Below are 20,058 nucleotides of genomic sequence, written 5' to 3' on the forward strand. Positions count from 1 at the left end.
CTCACTGCAGCCTTGAACTCCTGGGCTCAAGCGATCCTTCCCCCTCAGCCTCCCAAGTAGTTAGGACTACCGGTGCATACCACCATGTCCAGCTAGTTTTTAAATTTTTCATAGAGATGGGGCCTCACTATATTGTCTAGGCTGGTCTTGAACTCCTGGCTTCAGGTAATCCTCTTGTTTTGGCCTCCCAAGTGCTAGAATTACAGGTATGAGCCTCTCTGCCTGGCTTATATTTTAATTTTCAACTTTCAAAGAAATAATTTGATTGGTACTTTGATTCCATAAATGGAGAACTGGAACTATTTACAATAGAAAAGCGAACACGTTCCCTTGCCCAAGAGAAAAATAAAATGTCTCATATTGAAAAACACCTGGAAAGTTCATGAGACAGAAGCGAATCAGTGAAAGAGGCTATAGTTTTTGCAGTCATTCTCAGGCGCTCTCTCCTCAAGCATTGCAATGAGTTCTTGCGCTACTTTTAGATTACTTCAAAACTTTGTATTTCATCCTCACATTGCCTTGTAAGACAGTAATTATAACACTGAAAAATTCATTTTTTAACTCCCTTACTTATCTTCTGGTAGGCTTCAAGTACGAGGAGTTCTTAATCTGTGGTCCATGGACCATGGTCCCCAAAAGTCTAGGGATAAAGCTCTGCCTCAGTAGAATTAGTTTCCTTTGTTATATATTTAATCTCACACATTTAAAATAATTATCCTGAGTAGGGGTCCATAGACTTCACCAGATAGTTACTGGGGTCCAGGGCTCAAAAATGGTTACAAACATCTAGCTGCCTTAGCTCAATGATAATTATTTATTACCTTTCCCTCATAAGCTATAGAACCAATTTCTGAAGTCACATTAATCTTATTTTCTTCCAGGAAGACTGACCATTTAACCCTAACTACCTGGTAACTTCCTATGTCTCAAATTTAACTAAAATGCCCAAGAAAACAGTGCTTCTGCTATCATATAAACAATTGCTAAATTATTACCTATTCTTAACCTAGAATAAAAGTGATTTTGCATTACATTGATTATTAAGGTTAGAGTCTTTTAGTGCTTTATAATGTTCATTTGGAGAGTTATGCCTTGTTATAGGCTAAATGTTTGTGTCTCCCTCTGCCCAAATCCACATGTTGAAGTACTAACCTCCAGTGTGATGGTATTTGGAGGTAGGGCCTCTGGGCGGTAGCTGGGTTTAGATTAGGTCTGAGAGTGGGACCTTCATGATGGGATTAGTGCCCTTACATGAAGATGAAGATGGAGAGATTTCTCTCTTCATACATATGCACCAAGGAAAGACCATGTGATGGCATAAGGAGAAGACAACCATTTGCAAACCATGAAGTGGGCCCTTAACAGACAGTGAATCTGCTGATACCTTGATCTTGGACACCCAAGCCTCAAGAACTGTGAGAAACAAATGTTTGGTGTGTAAGCAACCTAATCTATGATATTTTGTTACAGCAGCCTGAACTACGATATACCTCTTTCCATTTATAACCCTTTATTGGCAAAACAGCATTCAACAATACCAACATGCTTTCATAAAAAAATAACTTTCTAAGGAAAGCATTATATTTTTTTGTACTCTTTTTAGCTTGGTTCAAAAAGATATCTACAGTTGTGGAGAAAGAAAGAAATCCCAGATATGCTCCATTTCTTCACCATTCAACCCTGTCACCATCACTGGCTAAGAGGCAAGGGAGGAATTTTGTACACAACAGACTTAATGCATATGGTTTAAGATTTCAGCCTCAACTGTTAGGTCCTTCTCCAAACATCTCAAAAATCTGCATTTGGACAAACAGCTAGATGGCTTGTAGACATAGCTGAAGAATGTTGATCCACTCTTAAGCTGAGGACACTCAGCTCAAGCTCAACACATTTCACTAGCAGCTTTGTTTATTCATGTTGAAACTCAGTTTCAAAGCCCAATAACCATGGTATTACTAGATAAAATAGAAATTTTATATCAAAGTTTTCTCATTGCAACATCTCCTTCTATGAAAACACCATTTTTTATACCTTTCTTTACCTTTTGAGGAGCAAGCATGCAGCAATGAGAAGGACATGTGCTACATTTTCTCACCATTAGCCTGCGTGGGATGGGGTTCCAAGAGGAACACGAGAGTGGGCCTTAAAATGACCCTTCTCACTTTTAAGTTAGATGTGCTCATATAAAGTAAGAAGTTGAAGATCAAGTTAGACAGAAGTTGCAGTTGGGTAAATTCCAAGGAATGAAATTTAACATTCACAAATAGGTACTCAAGCAACCTTCTGAAGGCTCCATAGCTTGTGGAAATCAAGGCGTTTGGAGAGTTTCAGAATATCCACCACAAGTTGCAGACCCAATGCAGTGGGTTCTACACAGGTATCTTATACACGCTTCCTTTTCATATTCTTTCCTTTGCCACTGAATAACTCTGTTCATCCCCTACCCAGTGCCTTCAGCTTTACCCACTCTCCTTTAAGTAGATCTAAGACCTGCACATTTACCTTAAAAATCAGATTCATAGGCCTACAAGGACTTAAAAGACTTCAGTTTAGGTCTGGATTGATCAAAAACAGAATAAGAACCCACAGTTGGACTGCATGTTTCTCATATTATTTTTATGTGCATTATATTATTTAAGCTTTCATTCATTTTATGAGCAATGTAAGCCAAGAGTGACTTTCCCAGCCTAGAGAAGAAAATCAGTTCTAGTGAAGCATAACTTCTATGAGGCCACTGTCCTTTAGTTTGTAAGTGAGATGAGAGCTGTTCTGGGATTCTGAAACCTGAAAAATGCTCTTCCAGCTCTTCCTGGTCAACTTGAAAGAGAGAGAAGAAAACTAACTTTCAATGGGAGAGTTGTCCCAGCTTTCTGCAATTCTAGAGAATGTTCGAGAATCTTTATTATCAGAGCATTCTTTTGATGGCCTTTAAAATGTTTTCGGGATCATGTGGGGAGCAGCAAAGTTCGAAGGCAGAACCTGATGTTGCATTGTAGGAAAACAATTCAAATGTAGTCTCCTGGACTGATTTGATCCAGTTCACCTTCAGTTGTCAAATGATAAATTCCCACCCTACTTTGGCATGAACTTTAAAAGGAAATGCCAGTAGCCAAAGGTCAAGAGGAGAAAGGAACAACATTTACTCATATAAATAGTGAAAACTGCCAAGCACAGAATTAACTGTGCACTTGTCTTGGATTTTCTCTACATTATCGTTTCACGAAAGCTGTGGTTCCAAAGTTGCACGAATAGGATTCTGATTTGGTACATTAACACATCATGGTACCAGTAGCACCTGATACGTGACTTCCTCTAGGTTTTAAGAGCATCTTTTATACTGTCCCAAATCTCGAAGGCAAGTTTTCTACCAAGTGGCCACAGCAGGACAAATTGTGACCCAAGGTAGTAAAAGGAAGGCTGGGTGAAGGCCAAGATGTGGACGAAGACAGCCAGTGGCTGGAAGCCCAGAGAAGTCTCAGTTCCTGGCCTTAACAAGAAATGAAGTATGATGGGCAGCTGCAGAGCCAGACTTTCTAAATCAACACTGTGAGTTTTCCACCGTCTACATCTGAACTATTTACATATTCCATACTACCTAGAAAATAGGCTAACCTGTTTTTCTCAGCTGAGAGTTGCGCTTGGATGCAAAGTTCTAGAACCAGGTTCTGCAGGATTCTGTCTACTTTCTGTGAGTATGTGACTGCTTTTTTTTTTTAACCCCTTGTTATTTTTTGGCTGAGGCTGTCCTCCATTAATAGATTTAATACCTGTTTATTTCCACTGCTATTAAAAAAAATTTCTGAAAGCTGCCAAAGGATGTTTTTACCGTGTTCCCAGCAATGAATAGTCCTGCCTTTTTCTGCCGATATAAGCAAGCCTGTGACTGACTGCCAAGACTTAAAATTCCCGGGTTGAATCAAGTACACTAAAGCAGTGTTTTTTTTTAAAACTATGGGTCCCAACACATAAGTGGCTTGTGATCTCAATTTAGTGGGTAGCAAGCAGTACCTTTTAAAAAAATGAAATAAAGTAGACTGGAAAGCATCAGTTCACTGCATTTGTTAAGAGTTAGGATTGTTTTGTGAAACTTTTGTGTGATTTACAAACACACACCATTTGTATGCTTGGTCGTTATGTAAAATGTATTTCTTACTGTGGGCTGTGGTCATCAATTGGAAAGCCACTGCACCAAAGCAATGCCAGAAACACTGAAAGAAGTGACTTGCTTAAGGAAATAAAGCCCTTCTGATTTCTGACTGTTGTCCAGAGTGCTGGCTAAGAAGAGGGAGGGGATGAGGAGCCTCATGAAAAATGGACAAGAGCCCAGTGTGGGGTTTCAAGCCAGAGCTTGCTGGCCAAATGGGAAGGCTGGCAAGTGGACAGACCAGGGCTTTATTACTGTTGCCTATTAGCTGCATGAATACTAAGGAATTTTTAAAGAAATGAAACACATATTATTTAAAGCACCAACAAGATCTTCAGGTAGGCAACTTCACTACGAGAAAGATGTTTCATAAAGTGCATCACAAATTTCTAAACGTTTAGTAAAGACAAACACAAGTTCAAGTGTGCTTGGATGCATGTTCTTTTAGGTTAAAACATAAAAAATTGCCAACATTCAGTCATTTTAACCTACAAAAATGGCAATTTTATATAGTTTTACCTTCAAAGAGATTTCATTCCATTTTTTTTTTTTTCCTTCAGGTAAACAGCAAGTGCATCAGTGTCTACTCATCCACCTACACTTCTACCTATCCAACAACCCTCTATCAGTCTTTTCTTTTTTTGGAGTTGAGGAGGGAGGGACCAAGAAGTAAAATACAAGTTTCCTTTCAGAAATGATGTGAAAATTAAAATACCACCTGGCTTTTTATTATAGCAGCTACTCAAAGAAAATCTAATTATTTTGAGGAGTTCGTTTCTTGGTTAGTGGGTATTAATTGCAGCCTAGGCTAAAATATCTAAAAGGCTGTCACATTTTTTCTTTCATGAAATCTCTCTAACATATTTTTAAATATCCTGAGACTGAAGTCAATCTCCCCACTTACTGACATGACTAAAAATTCATTATATCTATATCTACGTCTATATTTCAGAGTATTGGGATGTTCCCTATCACGGCGACAAACCTAAAATCTCTTCAACTTTACTTATAGATTCCCCCATCCCCAGCAAAGGCCTCCAGTGTCTCTCATTAAAAACTTCCTTACTTTTAAAGTCAATGCTTAGCTTCCCTCTTCTGATTTTTAACTGTGGCAGACAACGTCGACTCTTCCGGACATTATTTCCTACAGAAAATAAACGAATTAGGTTGTGCTTTCCCTGTTTCCTCAGCCACCCAGAGACATGTCTGCAAGGCAATAAAGTTTTCCATAGTGCCTGAGCTGCAAAAAAATGAGCCAAGAAAAACCTCAGAACACTAGCAGAAAGAAAAATATTTGGTGCTTAGTTACGTTTCTTTTGAGATATGAAGGGGTGGGGTTGGGGGGATAAATATTTCAGGAAGTTTACTGAGTTGCTTTAATTAAATGCAAGGACTGTGTCTCTCTTGGGCCATACATTTGGAGTGTCTGCCTGCCATGTTCTGCAAACAGCTGAGAGGCACCAGGCTGAGACCCCCTCTGGGCCCATCCGAAATGTCTGAATTGACACGGGAGACATCTTGTAAACAAAATGTTCTCTCAATTCAGCATCATATCCTGGGCATGTTCACTGTAAACTTCAAAAATTATATCCAGCATTTTGAAACAAAATGATTATGAATCAAACTTCCTCCTCAGTTACATTCAAAGGACTTTAGTCATTAAAGTTTTGATTTTCTGACAACTCAATTCAGTTTCTCCTCCAAGAGACATGATGCAAAGTCAAGTGGTTAAAATACCTTAATTAGTTAGATATTAGGGGAAGAAACATATTTTTCTGACAAGAAGCCTGATTTTTCTAGCAATTGTTGATCCTGGGATGGCACTAAAATCAGTCACGGCAGCAGAATTGCATAGTAATGACTAACTTTGAAACCTTTTTCTTGGAGACCCCAAAGCAGTTGTCTAGTCCTAGAAGCTAATATTTTTCTATGCTCTGCCAGGCATGAAATAAAATACCTCAAAATAATTCTTGGAATTTTCTTGACTAACTTGACTGAAGGGAGGTGGCATCTGTTACTCAAGTAAGATGTCCTGTTCTCATGAATTTCCATACCAAAGAGGAGTGGTTCAGGCAGATTAACAGAGCCCAGGCTTCGGGACTACACAGGACTGTGCTTAATTAAGCAAAAGACACTAATTGATCTCCTCCAACTCCCCTCCCATTTTCCTTAATGTACCTTTCCACACCTTACCACCCGAGAGCCTTACCCAAAAGAGAGATCCACAAAACAGGTTCCTGTTACAGGCTTCCTCTCACAATAGGACATTAGAAGCCGAGTTGTACACGAACTCAAAGTTCAAGCAAGAGTTTACTTGAACTTTGTAATTTGGATTTAGTAAACTAAATTCTTATGATGCAGCAGTTTAAAGACTTTAGAAGAAAGACGCAGAAAATGGGAGGCCTTTTGAATACTGAGTTCTGCCACTTCCTTTTATTAGCAAATGACACAGGGCTCTGCCTAGACATATTTAAATACAAAGTGCAAACTCCTCTTTGCTTTCAAAGCTTCATCAGTGTTTCTGTGTGCATGTGAGTTATTGTCTATTGTCCCTTGGCATCTGTGGAGGATTGGTTCTAGGACCTCCCTTGGACACCAGAAATGCTCAAGTCCCTTATACAAAAGGGTGTAATATTTGCATAAAACCTACATTCTCTCATATGCTTTAAATAATCTCTAGATTACTTATGATACATAATGCAATGTAAATGCTATGTAAAGAGTTGTTATACTGTATTGTTTAGCAAATAACAATAAGAAAATAAGTTTATACATGTTTAGTATGGATGCATTTTTTTTCCAAATATTTTCAATCCATACTTGATTGAATCCATGGATGCAGAATCCATGGATATGGAGGGCTGACTGCACATTTCTTGCAAAAGAAAACTGGGGCTCTTTTGCACGTCGTCAACAAGACTGCAAATGAGTCCAACATTTTGGCAATATCTGACAAAATTCCAAATGTACATGCCTTTTGACACTGTGATTCTACATCTTGGAATTTATCGTGCAGACATCGTCATTTAGTTCTATACATATATATATATATTCATTGTAGGTTTTTTGAAATTGCAACATTCTAGAAATAACTTAAATGTCCATTAACAGAAGACTCAGTAAATAAATTTTGGTACATCTAATCATTCAATGGACTAATATGTGGCTGTTGAGCGAAAAGAGAGAGTAACATAAAGTGAAAGTTATATAGAGAGGCATGAAAAGGTGCCAAATTTTATTATTTAAGGAAAAAGATTTGATCTGTGTTAAACACAATGTGTGTGCATATATACATATATATGCACATATATATTATATGTTATATTTATATATACACACACTATGTCTACAATATTTCTGGTAAGGTATACAAGAAAATGAAAAAGTGCAACTAGTGGTCACCTATAGGGAGTAGGGCTGGAAGGTTGGGAGGGGGCCTCCTATATTTCATTTTATATCCTTCTGAACTGTTCAATGTTATTACTATTTTTACCATAAACATGGATTGCTTTTACTAAAATGCTTTTTTAAGTGCTTCAGGGCCATAGTAGCTATAAAAATTAAGTCTTTCAGTCCCCAGAAGCATCAGGGACACATCCAATTCTAATATTTTTAGTTTTAGATGACCACGAGGCTCTGAACTGAGATGTAGAGGCAGACCCCAAAGTGTGTTGTGCTGGTGTCCTCCTCTAAGCTCCCTGTGCTCTCCACTGTGTGCATCACCTTGTTTCAAGCCCTTCTCCCTGGCTGGATGTTAAGCTTTCTGCTGGGGGTCAGGAACCATCTTGTCCTCATTCATGACTCCCTGGTTCTCAGCACTGTGCCTGGCAAATAGGGGACTCTCAATAAATCTTGCAGAGTAAAGAAGTCAGTGGTCTCATTTCAACTATAGTTCTAACAGGATAATTAAATGTTAGAGTTAAAAAAATCAGTAACAATACCAGAATGTTATAACCAAGGGATTTTAGCTGCATGTTTGGACCAGATCCCTCGGCTCCTGGGCCCTCTAACTCATCTATGGCAAGGGAATCTTGGACTATATAAAACACTGGGGTCTCATAAACTACATTGAGCCTTTTCAATGAAAAAACAGAGTTTTGGCTAAAGTTAAAAAAGTTTAATTTATTTAAAATTTAGTCAATTTTATCAATTTTCTAAAAATAGCATTTGCTAGAATTTCTCAGCTGCAAAGTTTTTGTTTGTTTGTTGCTCATAATTTTTTGCACCTGCTACCACTCACTGGTCTGTCCCGGAATCAAGTATAAAATGTGAGCTGGTTTTACCCAAAATTAGGCATGTTACTTTTAAAAGTTCCTGGCATCATCATTTTGGGGTGGTTTGAAAGGGTGGCATGACTTCTACAAACTCTGATACCTGAATGGATTTGAGAATGTTGAGGCATGTTGATCATTAAGCTATTGAGTTTTCCCTAGAGTGTGCAGTCACCCATCCCAGTATCATTCAGTCATACTGCAGAGTTCTCCCTTCCTATGCTGTGCCTCTAGAAAGAGAAAGACATGAAAATCATGGAGAAAGGAATGAAAATCATGGAGAAAGGAATGAAAATCAACTAGAAATGCCCTTCCCCTTCTTACTAAGAAAACTCTAGCTCATTATCGTAATCTATCATTTTATTTAAAATTATATACTATGTCAAACATGCAAAAAAGAATAGAGGACAATATTGCAAAATCCAAGAACATGCTACCTCAATTAATCAAATTGTATGATTTTGCCATAATGCTGAATTTAGTGTTTATCTGTCCCGTGAACATTTTTATTCTGTTACAAAGGTACAGTAATCTGTTCTTTTACCAACTAAAACTTTCAATAAAATGAGGCCAGATGAATTCAGTTCACTCAAATGGAATTTGGGTATAGGGTATAATTTCCTGAGCATGGCCTGATTACATTCCCAAAGGCCATCTAGGGTAGGGAGGCTTGACTAAAATAGGCTGTGTCCAGGTTGTGATCAGTGCAGCAAAGCAGATGCCACGGTGGCGGCTGCAGCATCAAGTTTAGTTTGGACTCACTGTTAATTATCCCCCCTACTCAAACTCTTTCTTACCATCCACCTTCTTTTCCTCCAGAGTCCGAAAATGCCTGGTATTTGGATTTCCAGTGTGGTAGATTGTTTCCACAAATGGCTGCAATAATCCCTGCTGTCCTGCATGTCTCTGGCAATATGACTTTGCCATTTCTTTCATCAAGAGAAGTGGACTCCTTCTGAATTGAGCTGACCCTGCAGCTTGCTTTGATCAACAGAGTGCATAAGTGACACTGTGTGGCTTCTGAGACTATGTTTTAAGAGGTTTTTTAGTTTCTACTTTTATACTCTTTTGGAAACCAGCTACCATGTAAGCAGTCAGACTATCCTGAGGCAGCCATGCTGTGAGGAAGCCCAAGCTAACTACATGGAGAGATCATGTGAAGAAAGATAGACGCCTGGCCAACCCCCAGGTCATCTTGGATGCTGTAGCTCCAGCAGATGCCACGTGAAGCAGAAATACCAAATTGCTGAGCCCAGCCCAGAATGAAGAATCATAAGAGGTAAAAAATAGTTGTCTAAAGTCACTAAGTTTTAGAGTGATTTGTTACACATTATTGAGTAACTGACTCACCTAACCTCCCTTAATGCTAAGGTATGAGCACATGACCCAATTCTGGGCAATCAGATGTAAGAGGCAGTTTGCCAGAGGTAGTATGAGGAGGGTTTCTGGAAGATATTTTTTCCTTCCTGTAATGAAGACACATGTGACGAGAAACTGCTTCTCTTTTGGTCTTTGGATGTGGCTGTGTGAACATATGCTGCCTAGAGATGTGACTCTGAGGGGACAGCCTGGGAACAAAAGGCAACACGGAGACAATGGTAGGGCAACAAGATGGAGGGCACTTTGATGACCTGTCATGCCACCCAATTAAATTAAACCAACTACCTCTGGAGTTCCTCCTATGTGAAGGAACTCCATTAAGTCATTTTGGGTCTGGAATTCTGTATTTCACAGTCAAATGACACAAATGCTATTTATTTGACTCTAGGGACTAGCAAGGAAACTTTCCCTTAATGCTAGCAGCATGCTGTTTTCTAATAATACACTGGCTCTCAGCACAACCATCCAAGGTGCTAAAACAAACAGGATAGAGATGTCTTCACTGAAATGTAAGAAATCACCTGTGAATTCAATAAAATCCATGTTAGCTTTCTGAAATATTACGTCCAAAAATGTCCCTGTAACTATGACACCAACTCAAATTCCTCACATACTTACATTTTAAATGCTGTCCTAGGTCTGAAAACTCACCACCTGGAAACCCGATTTAAATATATAAGGGGAGCTGATATTCTTTATAGGAGGTCAGACATGGGCACAGCATTGTATTATTGAAACTAGCTCAAGATAGAAATACAAAAAAGAAATCTGAATATATATATAGATATAAAATGTTTGGAAAAGCCAAGTAATTAATATCTAAAGATGGTAAGTGATCGCCCTAACTACATGCATGTATACTCAGAAGATGCAAGAAGGTACATTTTTCTTTGGGGACTATTTTACTACACAATAATACAGTATACAATTACTAGGGCAGGCATTTAAATAGGCGCAAGCATGTTTATCTGAGGTTATTGATTACTATGCAACTTCTTCATCTGACATTAAATTGAGTAATTGAATGGTACTTTTTACTGTGACATAGCTTAGTGTTTTGACATAAGTACAAAGACAAGTTTTTGTTCAGAAGTTAAGTTTTCCACTTAAGGCAATTACTGTGCCAGGATTTTCTTTTGCTTGCAAATTTTATTTCAGTTAAGGTTGTCTATTATAACACTACTTAATGGCTACTCTGCACTTTTGAATTGAATTGAAACTTGCTAGCCCTTTTCATTTTCTTTGGCTTAGGAAAACCCTTTATCACAGAGTGCTATGAGGCCAGCTTGGGGTTCCTGAGGTTTGGGTCTCAGGTCTAGGCCAACTATGAATCCTTGGGTCAGTCACTGAACTTCTCCAGCTGTCAGGTTCCCTGTCTGTAAAGGGATGGAATTTATCAAGCGCTGTCCAATGGAACTTTCCGTGATAACGTCAATGCTCTATATCTACACTTTCCAATATGGTAGCCATTAGCCCTGTGTGGCTACCAACCATTTAATTTTGTTTCATTTTATTAATTTACATTTGAATAAAATAGCCACCTTTGGCTAGTGGCTGCAGTAATGGACAGCACAGATAGGTGATCTAGGTCCTTCTGATCTAAAGGTTATTTGCTCCTCCTACCCCAAATTTTCACTTAGTTTTCTCTTTCCTACATTTGCCTCTGTAACACCTCTCCAGTCTTTTTATTTCACTTAGAATTAAAGGTCAGATATGCCTTTACTGCCATTCCAGCCTAGAGTCAAGAGCTTAAAATTAACTATAAGCATTAACCCACTTCTTGAAATGGAGAAAAGGACCAGCTCTTAGAGTTTCTTTGATCTTCCATTAGAGCTCAGTCGGAGAGTCAGGAGTTATTTGGATGGAATAAGATCTGACATTTATTGAGTCAAAAGGCAGCGTTGATGTGGCTTCCTATTTTAGGATAATGTCAGCTTCAGTTAGAAGCTTTACTTTCCAAAGCTCCTGCTAATAAATATGGCCAAATTGTTAGGATGGGCAATTCTTTTGCAAACACCGTCTACTGCAATTACGTGGCGTGACCCCTACTATGTGCCAAGGCGCAGGACTGAGTTCAGAGACTGAGAATATGAGTAAGTTTCCCTCCACTAATAAAAGCCTAGGTCTGACAGAAGAGCCTGACCAGAAGATAAATATTTATAACACACTGTGACACACCCTATGACCAATACATGAACAAAAGTGCTGTAAGAGTACAGAGAACAGAGCAAGCCCTTGTCTTCCTTTCTGGTGAGCCGGGAGAGCATAAAGGAGGTATCCTGTGGAGGGTGATCAGGAGTTAACTCTAGTACCAAGGAGGGGGAGGATGTTCCTGGCAAAGGAGCATGGCTTCTTAAGGGATGTCAGTTAAACAGGGCTATCCACACACTTTAGGTTTGAGTTTCAGGGAACTCAGCAAGAACTGAGTGCTGATTTTGCCACTTCCTGCTGAAGAGCCCTTTAGCAAGATGATTTCTCAAATAGGTAAAATGATTCAAACTTTGGGTCCTGAATCTTTGTTAATTTCAAGGAGCAACTTTCACTTCCTTGATAAATGACGAGCGGCCCTAGTACTTCTAACCCCATATAACTCTACCCGTATAGTATGAGAAATCACAAGGCATATCTGAGGGAAGACATCTTTTGAAGGCACTGAAAGCAAGGTAGAATCCATGGGTTAGAAAGGAGATAATGAATTAATAAGAAGTATAAGTGGTGAGTGAGTAATAGGAAGCATACATTTTTTTCCATCAAAGCAACCATTTCTTATCACCACAGTGACTGAATTTTGGAATACATACATTACTTCCAACAGTCTAATGCTAACCTCTGTGAATAAGAGGCATTCAGTCTTCAAGACGTTTGTTTTTCTGCATTTCCTCTTCCTACAGTGAAGTCACTGGGGGCAGATGAAATATAAAATGCTGGAGTTTGCCTCTCTGGCGAGCTGCAGAAAGGAATTTCTGCATTACTGTGATCATCTATTTAATTGTAGCACTTAGTTGCTTATACAAAGCAGTTCTCCTGTTCTTGCCCCTGCCATTTAGAAATTTACAGGCTAAAAAGAGGACGATGACCCAGACAAGTTATGAAGGCCCTATAAACAAATGCATACTCATTATAGAAACATTTAATAAACATTTGCCTTATGTGGCATCCATGGGCCAGGTAAACGGTGGGATGCTGGCGGATTTGTCTTGAAGCAGTTAAATGATGTGAAGGTCCCTCACTGTTCTCACCTGCTGTTGATAAGTAGCTGTAACAGACTTGTAAGCTCCTTCCCTCCATTTCGGAGAGCTGTTCCACAAATGATGCTGCACATTATAATCACCTGGGAGCTTTAAACAATCCGGATGCTCAGGTCACATCCCAGACCAATTAAATCAGAAGCTGTGGGTTTGGGACCCAGCCCACAATGCATTTTAAATTCCTCAGGTGATTCCAACTTGTAGCATGTGTAAGAGCCTGTGTTTTAGACTTTAGAGTAGTGGTTCCTAACTTTTGAATTTAAAAAATACACATTTCTGGGCCCCACCCCAGACCTACTCAATCACTATCTCTGGGGGCAGACTTTCGTGTTACTTTCTAATAAACTCTTAGGTCAGTTTGATTCCAGCCCTTAGTTGAAAACCTTGTTCTAAAGCATCGAGTTTCTATTTCTTCTCTGATGTTGTGCATATGAAATGTGAGAAAATTAAAATAGGTCTGTTCAAGACTACATAGAGGATATTTACTTATTTTGGTTTCAACTTTTTATTAAAGTGTCACACACTTAAAAATAGACACATGCAGAGATTGAAAGTGTGCCTTGATGAAGGATCACAAATTGTATCACTGGCACCCAGATCAAAAACCTGAAGCTTACCAATCCCCTACAATCCTTCCCTTGTAGGTACTACCCATGCCCCATGGGAACCACAAACCTGATTCTAACATTTTTCCCACCTGAAGTTTTATTTGTTCCAATTCGGTACAATTGCAGTAAAGTTGACTTAATTTCATGCAAATAATTACTCAGGTCTAATTAACAGGCCATAGTATTTTGAGGACAAATGGCCTAACACATCTTGTACTGCATTTGTTTATGATTATTTTAAACAAGGAAGAAGAAAATGAGGCCAGGAAAAAATACTGTCTCTGATTTTCATAGATTATTAGTTACTGGGTACAATTTTCAAATACTTTTTACTCTAAGCCTTGTAACACCTCTGTACAGATAAGAATTACCGTCATCTCTACTTAACAGATGGAAAAATAGAGCCTTAGGGAGGAAGTGAATTGCCAAGATTTGGCCTCATGGTCCTCTTACACGGAAGGCCTTTCCCTCTATTGCTGCATGCACACTGTCTCTCACCTTTGTAACCAATTGAGACTTTAACCTCCTGTAAAAATCAGCATGAAAAAAGGTCTCTCGAAATTGATTGTGGATTGTGACTAATTTGATTGTTTTTTAAAAATTCATTCCAAAATACTTGATGAACTATAGTTCTCAAATCATATAGATAAGTTTTTTAAGTTAATTTTTTTTCCTGCTTAGAAAAGTAATTTAGGTACACTGTAGAATAAAATAAAAATGTAGAGTAAACGAAGAGTCATGCATTATAACTAAGGGTTCTTTAAAAATAAGAAAGACCTTCAAGACCCTGGACTGGGTAGTTCTCCAGCCTTGCCTGGGGGAAGGAGAATGAGTAACTTGATCTTTGGATGCTTTTCAAGAAATTTAATGTGAATAACTTATTTCTAAGTGTCCTGGAGTTGGTACAGACCCAATGCTGTATCCTATACAATATGTAAAAAATCTGAAAAGATCAAGAACTCTATCTGATCTCTGTTTTTCACAGATTACCAAGTGTAACTGCATTTCCCCCACAATTTTGTAAAACAGTTCCTGTGATCATAGAAACTTTCTTTTTTTCCTATTTGTTAATAGAATTGGCTGAAATTGTGGTATTTAGAAATTTATCATCAGTACATCTGAATTCTTAACAGAAATTCCAGGAAGCCTTGAGGTTTCTGGGCAAGTATGCTTCTTTTTTTTTCCTCAAACATACCAGAGTTTATACCTTTAAATGCATGTGGTTTTCTCTGGAGGAGGAAGCAGTGTACTTTTTCAGTGTGTTCCTATTGCTGAAAATACTCCAGGGGAATTACAGGAAACAGGAGCAGGACAGCTTTGAGCTGCACATCCCAACACTGACTCTCAATTCTTAGACTAAATGGCATAAAATGTTTCTCACTTACTCAGCAATGACTCTTCAAAAGCCACTGATTACATCTCTAGATCTGTCCAGTCAACACAAAACATTATTCTCCCTGTGCCTGAGGGAGGGCAGAACACTTTGCTACTCCTGGAATGTAGCATATACTCACAGGCAGTGCCACCTCCTCACCCGAGGCTGAGAAACCAGAGACCCAGGGTAGCTGGTTACACGTGACTTTGCTCAGTTACACCAGGAATTAAGGACAAAGTTGATACACTATTCCAGGTGTTGTGACTCAAAAGAAAGGAATCTTTTTCACTGAAACCCTCAAACATGGATTCTCGCATGATCTACCAATCACTCTGGCCATAATAAAACCTAACACTTATCCATGCATATAGTTCTCAAATCTGTATGTATACAGTATGCAATATCCATGATACAGATGCACCACATTTATTTCCCAACTATTCCCCAATTTCTGGGCATTCGCTTGGTTTCCAGATTCTTCTTTCCCTCCCCACAACAATGATGCAATAAAATTCCTATACACAGAATTTTGCATATCAATGCTTTTATTTTTATGGGCTAGCTTCCAAAAGCTGGGTCATATATGATATCTCTCTGTGTTTTTTATTAATAGAATTTGCTAGATTGCTTTTCAAAAGTTCAAAGACCACAGGAATGTATTAGACTGCCCCCATCTCTTCATCTAACTGCAGTGGTGGATATCACCACTCCTTTGAAATTTTTACTAATTATTTTTTAAATTTGCAATACATATACTGGGTAGATTTGTATTTGGAATGTATTACATGCTTGAATATGTCAATGAAAAAAGTTAAAATTTTACTAATTTGATGGGAGGGGTATCTCATTGTAGTGACCGAATGGTAGACCCCCAAAAGATATGTCCATGTGTTAATCCCCCAAAACTACGAATATGACCTAATTTGGAAAAGGAGTCTTTGTGGATATAACTAAGGATCTCTACATGAAATCATCCTGGCTTATCTGGCAGGCCCTAAATTGAATGACAAGTGTCCTTATGAGAGATACACAGAGGAGAGACACAGGGAGAAGAGGTGAGGGCCATGTAAAGATGGAGGCAGAGATTGGAATTACACATTCATAAATCAAGGAACACCTGGAGCCACCAGACTCTGGAAGAAATAGGGAGGGATTCACTCCTAGAGCCTTCAGAGGGAGCGTGGCCCTCTCAACACCTTGATTTCAAAGTTCTTCTCCCCACAACTGTGAGTGTATATTCCTGTTGTTTTAAAACACCAAGCTCATGTAATTTGTTACTGCAGCCCTAGGAAACTAAATATACTCATTGTTACCATAAACTTTTGTGTTTTTCTGAAAACTTCTGAGGTTGAGCGTATTTTCATGTGGTTTTAATGGTCATTTGAATGTGCTTTTCTGTGAGTTAACTACTCATATCTTTTCCCCATTTCCCCTACTAATTCTTATGAATGCTGTGACAAGGCAGACATTAACACTTTGCCACATATTGTAAGACACCTATCTAGCCTGTGTTTTTGAGTTTGTTCATGATATGTTTGGTTATGCAATTCAAAAAATTACATGGTGCAGTATGCTTATCTTTTTATCCATCCCTTATTCATTAGCTCCATATTGATTATAAACATTCCCCTGACACCTGGGTTATAACATTATTGTCCCAAATTTTCTCTAAAATGTTTGTGGTGGGCACAAAGATGGTTCCCCAAGAAGTCCATGACTTTATTACCACATCCTGTGAAAATGCAATCTTACACGGCAAAAGGGACTTTGCAGATGTAATTAAGGGTACAGATTTTGAGATGGGGATATTATTTTGCATTATCCAGGTAGGCCCAATCTAGTCACCCGAGTCCTTGAGTGGCAGATGTCACTATGGAAGAAGGGTTGGAGAGATGCAACATTGTTGACTTTGAAGATAGAGGGAGGAAGCCAAGGAGTATGGCTGACCTCTGAGAACGGCAAGAAAGTTGATTCTCCCTCAGAGGCTACAGGCTGAAACCTAAGCCCTGTGAAGCCTGTATCAGCCTTCTCGCCTACAGACTGTAAGGCCATAACTTGGTGTTGGCTAAGCCGCTAGGTTGGTGATAATTTGTTATGGCAGTAATAGCAAATCAATACATCTTTGCTGCTTAATTTAAATTAATGTGTACCCTTATCCACCTATCATTTACTTTTGAACATATTAGCAAGTATTAGCATCTACAACGTTAATTCTAGACGTACCCTCCAATCTGCTGTACTGATCAATTTGTTTACTCCTTTGCCAATATCCAGTTGTTTTGATATAGTCACTTCTATATGTTCAAGTACCTGATCAAAGACAAGTTAGCCTCCTCTGTTCTTGTTTTGTTTTTTAAATAGTTTCCTTAGATTTTTACAGATTTTGTTTTATGTCCTTTAAATCATTATTTTTTGTTGTATCTTATTAAGTCTTTTAAAATTTATGTTGTTATGGTGAAAATTCCATCTCCACTGGTAATTGATAATTCTTGTAAATAAAGCATACCACATACAATGGTGTCTCAAGGCCTTTGAACTTGCGGTTCACTCTGCCTGAACTGGAATGTGCTTGTCACAGTTGTCTGCATAGCAGAATTCCTCATGAACCTCAAGTTTCTGCTCAAATGCTAACTTATTGTAAGTGAAGCCCTCCCTAACCACCTCATAGAAAACAACACACCACTGCCTGCCATCCATTCCATCGGCTAAGCATTTACTATACTTCTCTGGCTTTACATTTTTCCCCATAGTACTTGCCACCATCTGGCTTACCTACTCATTTATTTTCCATTACCCCCAACTAATATATAAGCCTTATGCAGAAAAGGACTTTTTTTCTTTTGTTCGCTACTGTAGCTCTAGGGACCAGATGAATGCTTAGTATTCAGTGAGTGTTTAATAAATACGTGTTGAATGAATGGCTATAAAGAAGACTTACTGATTTTTCTACATTTACTTTTTAGTCTAACTGCCCTACTTATAAATAACTTACAAATATTCTTACTGATTGTTGCAGTCCAGTTTTTTACTGGAGTCGTTCCACTCTTACAGGTATACAATCATGTCATCAACAAAAAAGGTAATATTTCTCATTTGGTTGTATTCATTATGCTAATTACCTCTTGGCCCACTAAATTCACAGGGACCCCTGAAACAAAGATGAATAATGTTGGTGGAAGCACAGATCCTTATCTGTTTTTCACTTGATAAAACAAATACAAAGAAAAGATACAGAGACTCCTCCCTGTATCCAGGCCCTGTGCCATGAATCTTTGCTGTGAATCTTTGCAGTGCCCTCATATTTTGCGTCTAGGCTTAGTGAGGTGAGTGCTTGGGCCAAAGGGTAGTCAGCAAACATGATGCCTGAACAGTGCTTCTCACACTAGGCTTGCTCTTGCTTCTCGGCCGCTACCTGGGCTAGCCTGCTGCAGGAAGAGAATATGTTGTGGAGTTTTTTCCGATGTTTTAGTAGAGGCCATCCTCAACCAGCCCACAGCTAGCCAGCCCCAGACACCAGACACGTGGGCATGCCTGATTATCAGCTCAGAGCTGCTGAGATGATCTATAGCTGGTCACAGACGCGCAAGCAGGCGCAGTCCACCCTGATCCCCCCTGTGAGTTACACATGTTAACTGTCACTTGTCATTGAAGATTGATAGTTATGCAACATTACTGGGACAAGAGATAATTGATACATTCTCTTATGCCTAATTTTACTACAAGGAGCCTGAGAGTTTTGCCATTAGAATTCTGTTACTTGTTAGTTTTTGGTGGATAGTCTTTATCATGTTTAAGTGAAACAGAAAAGTATGCCAACTAAGTCTTTTAAAAATGGCTGCTGCATTTTACAGATGCATTTTCTGCATGCACTTTTATAATCTTTTTCCTCCTTTAATTTATTGATCAGACAAATATTTCGATAGATTTCCTAATTTTTAACCATGTTTAATTCCAGGAATAAAGTTTTCTTGATCATAGAGCATTATTTTTTTTTGAGATGGCTTTGGAATTTACTTGGTAATATTTTATTCCAAAGTTTGCCCTTACGTGTATATGTGAAATTAGCTCATAGTTTTTTTAGTGTGTATTTTCTTGGTCAGAGTTTTGAATAAAGATTATATCAGCTTTGGGAAATGATTTTGAAACTTTCATAATTGATCAAGGAGTCCAAATACAAGAAAGGACATAAATATTTGAATAACATATTCTACACACTCAATCTAATAGATTTGTACACAGAACTCATGTCATATAAGTTAATAAAATAGATTTCTGATTGTCTGTGGAATATTAATAAAACATAAATCACCAGATTAAAATGAACACCTTCACTTATTTTTTTAAAAGTAGATATTTTGATAGGATATAATCTTAGATCATAAACAAATAAAATTGATTTTAAATAAAGCAATAGCTAGTAAATTTTATCTACTTGAAAAATAAGAAATATCCTTCATAATAGCTGTAGGATTCAGGAGAAAAACAAAATTAAAATCATAAGCTATCTAGTATCAATAAAAAAGAGAATATGTCCCATCCAAAGTTATGAAACACAGCTAAAGCTATACTCAGAGGAAAAATGTGTGGCTTATGGCTATAATACCTTCATTATTGAAAAACTAAGACGTTAACATAGTACTAACCTTAATAAGTTTCATGAAGAACAAAAATATAAACCTAAATATAGTATGAAGAACGAATTAATAAAGATAAATGCTGAAATATAGTGGAAAACAAAAATAATAGAAAGAACAAATACAATTAAAAACTGGTTCTTTTATAAAATATATAATCATCTTATGAATATGATTAAAGGAAGAAGAGGGGGAAATACTAGGATTGAGCAAATAGAGAGAAACATGTGCACAAAGATGAAAATGATTATTAAGAAAGTACTAGAACTAACCCCATTGTAATAGATGTGAAACCTAGAAAAAATGGATGATTTCTTAGCAAAACAGAAATTAACTGACCCAAGAGGAAGTACTAAAATGTAATAAGAAGAGACGGAAATGGTGATTAAATGTCTATC

At 38.1% G+C, this 20,058-nt stretch overlaps 1 protein-coding gene across 2 annotated transcripts in view; it reads right to left on the bottom strand.

The window, feature by feature from the left end:
* The window catches only part of THRB (thyroid hormone receptor, beta), a 209,025-nt gene that overhangs the window by 158,201 nt on the left and 30,766 nt on the right, over window positions 1-20,058 (bottom strand). The window contains exon 2 of one of the 2 annotated variants that reach the window (XM_011933769.1): window positions 12,597-12,742. The gene's annotated coding sequence lies outside the window, so the exon portion shown is untranslated. The remainder of the gene's footprint in view (window positions 1-12,596; window positions 12,743-20,058) is intronic. The other variant, XM_011933770.1, reaches the window with a different exon arrangement.

The sequence above is a fragment of the Colobus angolensis genome, unplaced genomic scaffold (genome assembly GCF_000951035.1).
Source record: "Colobus angolensis palliatus isolate OR3802 unplaced genomic scaffold, Cang.pa_1.0 Scaffold129, whole genome shotgun sequence".
NCBI lineage: Eukaryota > Metazoa > Chordata > Mammalia > Primates > Cercopithecidae > Colobus > Colobus angolensis.